The following is a 6,820-nucleotide window of genomic DNA, read 5'->3' as shown; positions in this document are numbered from 1 at the left end:
ACGGTTCATTAATCGTTTATTTCCGTAGCTTACCCACCCACTTACCAATAGTTAGCATCAAAATGCATCAGATGTGACGTGATGTCGCAGTGCCTGTTATAACCTACTTGGATAAAGTGGGCTATCCGGTTATGGTCCAATTTCGCAAGTCTGGAAATCCCCACATCTACAGTATAGCGTTTACTGGAACAGCCTGTACGCTGTGCAGAGGACAGTAAACAACCGCCCTGTTTTTTACTGTAGCCTATGCGAAAGATCAACGGTTAGAATATGACATTTGCACACTGAAAGCTGACGAAAATGAAACCCTTTCAACCTTTTGCATGCTCGTGAATATTCATGAGTAGAATTAGGCTGCGGTAACGACGAGGCTACGGGTTTGGTATGACGCGGAGCGCCTACGGATGAAATGTGGACGTGTTACTTTGTTGCAGCTACTGAACGATTGTGCCTAATAGTCGGGATTTAGGAACATTTTACGCATCGAAAGGGTCTGGCTGTAGTTGCTGTAATCGGGGAAAGGTGATTTCCTATACCACATTACAAACGCATAAAAAAATATATATATATTTATTGTGAAAAATACACCTTCGAATATTTCCAACATTCCAATAGTAGCCTTTTCTATTATATTTATCATCCAAATTATGTTGATATTGAAGAAAATGTTGTGTTGTAACACACTGTTGGGTTCTAATAGAGCCTAAACAGAGTGCAGAATGGTATCTTTTAGACATATCTCTAATGCACAAAACACACTGGCCTCTCTGCCACAATATCCAGCATATTTCGACTCGAATATTCTTTAGAAAAGAGAGGAGAAAAGAGGATATTTATCGTGGATATCTTTTCCGTTTTAAATTGAAGCAGAAGGCAAAAACCACACTGTTCCCGTCTCTCCCACCCCCGATCTGGCAGTGGCTGGTTGGTTGTAACCTTCTTGGCAAAGGTTCAAGTAGTGATTAAATTAAATAAAATAAAAATGGGGGCGACGGAGACTGGCGTGACTGAGCATGCGCTTGAGGGGGCTGCCGTCGAAGAATGAAGTAAATAGAATGTTGTCGGTGCCCGGGCGGTGACGTCACCTCTCCACACCGGGACTGGGCTGAGCGGAGGCTGTAGGCGAGGCAGTAAGAGAGACAGATAGAGGACGCGTCAGTCGTAGTAGTCTAAAAACATCCTCCCTGCTGTCATGCACTTCTATTTGTAACTTAATTGTTTGTTGCTATAGTCAGGAGACCGACGGAGAGGAGTAGAGGACGTATTATTCTTTTGAGAGACGGAAGGACCTGTGTCTGATTTCTAAAAAGGACTAGGAGATATCCACACACAGAGACCTGGGTTAGAGAGAGATTTAACGTCGTTTTTCGGTGAAAGGGAAGCTATGTCGTCCGCGACGGTAGCTGCTTCAAGAAGGCAGTCTTGTTATTTATGCGACCTGCCCCGCATGCCTGGGCTATGATCTGGGATTTTACCGAGTCCATCTGCAGGGGATGTGTCAACTACGAAGGAGCTGACCGGATCGAGTTTGTGATTGAGACAGCCCGGCAGCTGAAGCGGGCTCACGGTTTACAGGAGGGGAGATCTCCGGGGCCCGCTAAACAGCAGCAGCTCGGGGAAAGAAATCCATGCTAATCACCACGGGTCTGGAGGAGACAACGGTTCCCGACCACCTCAGCCCCTTGACCGCTACCCCCTCTCCACCTCGGACCGTCCTCCGCGGCTGGGGCCGGAGTACCAGTCTGGGAGACAGGCTAACGGCATTCCGGTACCTAATGGATTTCCTAAACCGGACGATCCACCAGAGCTTAACCGGCAGAGCCCAAACCCGCGCAGGAATAACACGGTTCCCCCTAATCTAGTGCCTTTGGTGAACGGGAACATGTCCTCCGTGCACGCCGTTAACGGCCGACCGATGGGGCACCCGGGGTCAGGTTTGATGGCTGGTAGCCCCAACGGGCACGGCGGTAAGCGCCCGGCCTCGTTCTCCAGCATCGAGCAACACGAGAAGGATAAGCACAGACCGGACAGCCTGACGCCGGAGATGGAGAACCACAAACAAAGGACGGATGACTGGATGAACAAGGGGAAAACGGTCAGGGACTTGATGGCTCTCCATACCTTCGACAACAGGTTCAAGAAGGATCCTGTCTCCATGCAACAGAGGGTGATGGGCTATGAGCAACAACAGAACGCCGCAGCTTCTAAATCAGGTTGGTACTGGCTGACTGACTGACTGACTGACTGACTGACTGACTGACTGACTGGCTGGATGGATGAATGGCTGGATGGCTGGATGACTGACTGACTGGCTGGCCGGATGGATGGATGAATGGCTGGATGGCTGGCTGGCTGATTGACTGGCTGACTGACTGACTGACTGACTGGATGGATGGATGAATGGCTGGCTGGCTGACTGACTGACTGGGTGAATGGATGAATGGCTGGATGACTGACTGACTGACTGGCTGGCTGGATGGATGGATGGATGGATGGATGAATGGCTGGATGGATGGCTGGCTGGCTGACTGACTGACTGACTGGCTGGATGGATGGATGGATGGCTGGATGGCTGGCTGGCTGACTGACTGGCTGGATGGATGAATGGCTGGCTGGCTGGCTGGCTGGCTGGCTGGCTGGATGGATGGATGGCTGGCTGACTGACTGACTGACTGACTGACTGACTGACTGACTGACTGGCTGGATGGATGGATGAATGGCTGGATGGCTGGCTGGCTGACTGACTGGCTGGATGGATGAATGGCTGGCTGGCTGGCTGACTGACTGGCTGGATGGATGAATGGCTGGATGGCTGGCTGGCTGACTGACTGGCTGGATGGATGAATGGCTGGCTGGCTGGCTGGCTGGCTGGCTGGCTGGCTGGCTGGATGGATGGCTGGCTGGCTGGCTGGATGGATGGATGGATGAATGGCTGGCTGGCTGGCTGGCTGGCTGGCTGGCTGGCTGGCTGGATGGATGGATGAATGGCTGGCTGGATGGATGAATGGCTGGATGGCTGGCTGGCTGGCTGACTGACTGGATGGATGGATGGATGGATGGATGGATGGATGACTGACTGGCTGGCTGACTGACTGACTGACTGGCTGGATGGGTGAATGGCTGGATGACTGGCTGGATTGCTGACTGACTGGATAGCTGACTGGCTGGCTGGATTGCTGACTGGATGGCTGGCTGGCTGGCTGGCTGGATGGCTGGATGGATGGATGGATGGATGGATGGCTGGCTGGCTGGCTGGCTGGCTGGCTGGATGGCTGGCTGGCTGGCTGGCTGGATGGCTGGCTGGATGGATGGATGGATGGATGGCTGGATGGCTGGCTGGCTGACTGGCTGGATGGCTGGATGGCTGGCTGACTGGATGGCTGGCTGGATGGCTGGGGTTGTTTTTCTATTAAATGGAGCAGTACAGTAACCTAGCCTGCATACAGCCGAGAGAGAATTCTGCCTGTTAATTAACGAACGTTTTGCAACTTACTTATTATACGTGATGTAGAATTACATGTAGCATTTTGTCATGACACAAGTCGTGCGTCGCCTGATATGCTTCAGCCGATGGAAAGTGTTTCACGTGTCAGAGATTTAGACACTGAAGTAGATAGATTACATTTCCATGTCTCATGACACAAACTCAGCCACGAGTCCATTTTAACACGCATACGAGTGCCTTTTTACGTGTCTCTGTGTGTGTGTTTATTTTATGTGCCTTTATTTATCTAGGTTCGCCTGGTTAAATAAAGGTTCATATTTTTTTTTTTTTAATCATAGAAGAATGACTCTCCTACTACTGAATAATATGGTGTTGTTGTTTGTATTATTTAGTGTTTGTGCAACAAGGGAAGTGTTTATTCTCAGTATTGATCAGCATGTTGTGTCTCTAACTCAGCCTTCTTCACGTTTAACCCTTTCCTTCCTCCAGACAGGGAAAACACCCGCGGACCATGAAGAGGAAAGCATCGCCGGAACCGGAGGGAGAGAGAGGGGAACCGCCGCCAAGCATAACGGAGAGACAGACAGCAGTGGTTACCGGGTCCACTGTCTGACCGTGACGGACATAAAATGCCCCCGGGACCACCACCAAGCTTCTCCTCCGTCCCCACCATATCCCCCCACTCACGCACCACCCCACCGGAAGCTGCGCAGAACGGCCAGTCCCCCATGGCGGCGCTGATCCTCGCGGCAGACAACGCCGGAGGTGGCGGGAACAGCTCGCCCAAAGACGGGAACCAGGTCCATTCCACCACGCGGCGCAACAGCAGCAGCCCGCTCTCGCCCTCCTCCATGAACCAGAACCGCGGCTTGGACAGGGGAGAGATGGTACTGGTGGCGCGGGGACAACTCATGTGTCAGGAGGAGGCGTGGACCAAGGGCACGGACCTCAAAGCATTCCGGACCCGTCAGTACCCGGGAGAGCGTACCCCTCTGCTGCACGCTCTGTCACGAGAGGTTAGAGGACACGCACTTTGTTCAGTGTCCGTCGGTTCCCTCGCACAAGTTCTGCTTCCCGTGTTCGCGGCAGAGCATCAAACAACAAGGATCCACCGGGGAGGTGTACTGTCCCAGCGGGGAGAAGTGCCCGTTGGTCGGCTCTAACGTACCGTGGGCTTTCATGCAAGGAGAAATCGCTACCATCCTTGCAGGGGAAGTCAAAGTAAAAAAAGAGAGGGATACTTGATTTCCATTTTCAACATGGGGAAGGGATTGTTGTGGGGGTTAAATACAGCTATATAAATATACAAATACCACATACCTACTGCATACCATCCAAGCAAACTCATGGACTATGTACATAGTGGACCCAAACCGAAGGAGGACTGCATACCATCCAAGCAAACTAATGGACTATGTACATAGTGGACCCAAACCGAAGGGAGGACTGCATACCATCCAAGCAAACTAATGGACTATGTACATAGTGGACCCAAACCGAAGGGACGACTGTATACCATCCAAGCAAACTAATGGACTATGTACATAGTGGACCCAAACCGAAGGGACGACTGCATACTTCAGTAAAACATGACTGTAATGTTTTTAGATTTTTTTGGGAATACATTGTGTTTGTATATTTTTGAAGATGAAGGTATGTAATCATAATAAAATAGGACTCTTCTTGGTCCCTCTTTGTTGATGTACTTCTAAGTTTACATCTCAAATGGCACCCTATTCCCTATTGCAATGCACTACTTTTTAACCAGAATCCCCCTAGGGGAAAACCCATAGGGCTCTCTGGTCAAGACTAGTGCTCTATGTAAGGTCACAGGGTGGTTGTTTGGGACGTGACCTGTCTGACAGCAGTTCCTTTTCAAAACGTTAGAATGTGACTGATGATGACTAGCCTCTCTCTCTCTCTCTCTCTCTCTCTCTCTCTCTCTCTCTCTCTCTCTCTCTCTCTCTCTCTCTCTCTCTCTCTCTCTCTCTCTCTCTCTCTCTCTCTCTCTCTCTCTCTCTCCCTCTCCCTCTCTCTGTCTGTGAACACTTAGCATCCAACTGAAATCATTTAACTGTAATGTGTATATGCACTTGTTTAAAAAAAAAAAAAAAAATTGCCAAAATACAATTTGTGATCTTGTATGAAGAACTAAGTGTCTGCTTTCTTTAAAGGGTTACCGTTGAGAAACCACTTTGTGAAGTGGATAAATGGCACCTTATTCTTATATAAAGTCCCACAATTTACATTCAAGTGTAATGACACACTGATCTGGGTTGTCAGTCACACCGCTGCCAAACTAGAATTGCAACGCGGCATGTTTTCTGTATTCTGCACAAGGACAAACTTGTTCATACTAAAGTCGAGATAACAGAGCAGACAAGTACACATCTCTCTCCCTGACCTCCTGCTCTAACTTCAGAGATCCTCTCGGTAGAGATCTATCTCCCTGACCTCCTGCTCTAACTACACCAATCCTCTCAGTAGAGATCTCTCTCCCTGACCTCCTGCTCTAACTACACCAATCCTCTCAGTAGAGATCTCTCTCCCTGACCTCCTGCTCTAACTACACCGATCCTCTCGGTAGAGATCTCTCTCTCTCTCTCTGAAATCCTGCTCCAACTTCAGAGATCCTCTCAGTAGAGATCTCTCTCTCTCTCTCTCTGAAATCCTGCTCCAACTTCAGAGATCCTCTCAGTAGAGATATCTCTCTCTCTCTCTCTCTGAAATCCTGCTCCAACTTCAGAGATCCTCTCAGTAGAGATCTCTCTCTCTCTCTCTCTGAAATCCTGCTCCAACTTCAGAGATCCTCTCAGTAGAGATCTCTCTCTCTCTCTCTGAAATCCTGCTCCAACTTCAGAGATCCTCTCAGTAGAGATCTCTCTCTCTCTCTCTCTCTGAAATCCTGCTCCAACTTCAGAGATCCTCTCAGTAGAGATCTCTCTCTCTCTCTCTGAAATCCTGCTCTAACTACACCAATCCTCTCAGTAGAGATCTCTCTCTCTCTCTCTGAAATCCTGCTCCAACTTCAGAGATCCTCTCAGTAGAGATCTCTCTCTCTCTCTCTCTGAAATCCTGCTCCAACTTCAGAGATCCCCTCAGTAGAGATCTCTCTCTCTCTCTCTCTCTCTGAAATCCTGCTCCAACTTCAGAGATCCTCTCAGTAGAGATCTCTCTCTCTCTCTGAAATCCTGCTCTAACTACACCAATCCTCTCAGTATAGATCTCTCTCTCTCTCTCTCTGAAATCCTGCTCCAACTTCAGAGATCCTCTCAGTAGAGATCTCTCTCTCTCTCTCTCTCTGAAATCCTGCTCCAACTTCAGAGATCCTCTCGAGAATCTCTCTCTCTCTCTCTCTCTCTCTGAAATCCTGCT

General features: G+C 49.5%; 1 pseudogene; it reads left to right on the top strand.

The window, feature by feature from the left end:
* Positions 1-474: 474 nt before the first annotated feature.
* LOC127915910 (interferon regulatory factor 2-binding protein 2-A-like) lies at positions 475-4,721 on the top strand (annotated as a pseudogene).
* The last annotated feature ends 2,099 nt before the right edge of the window (positions 4,722-6,820 follow it).

Source organism: Oncorhynchus keta, chromosome 3, assembly GCF_023373465.1.
Source record: "Oncorhynchus keta strain PuntledgeMale-10-30-2019 chromosome 3, Oket_V2, whole genome shotgun sequence".
NCBI lineage: Eukaryota > Metazoa > Chordata > Actinopteri > Salmoniformes > Salmonidae > Oncorhynchus > Oncorhynchus keta.
The sequence above is the reverse complement of the archived record's forward strand: the minus strand, read 5'-3'. Positions and strand labels throughout refer to the sequence as shown.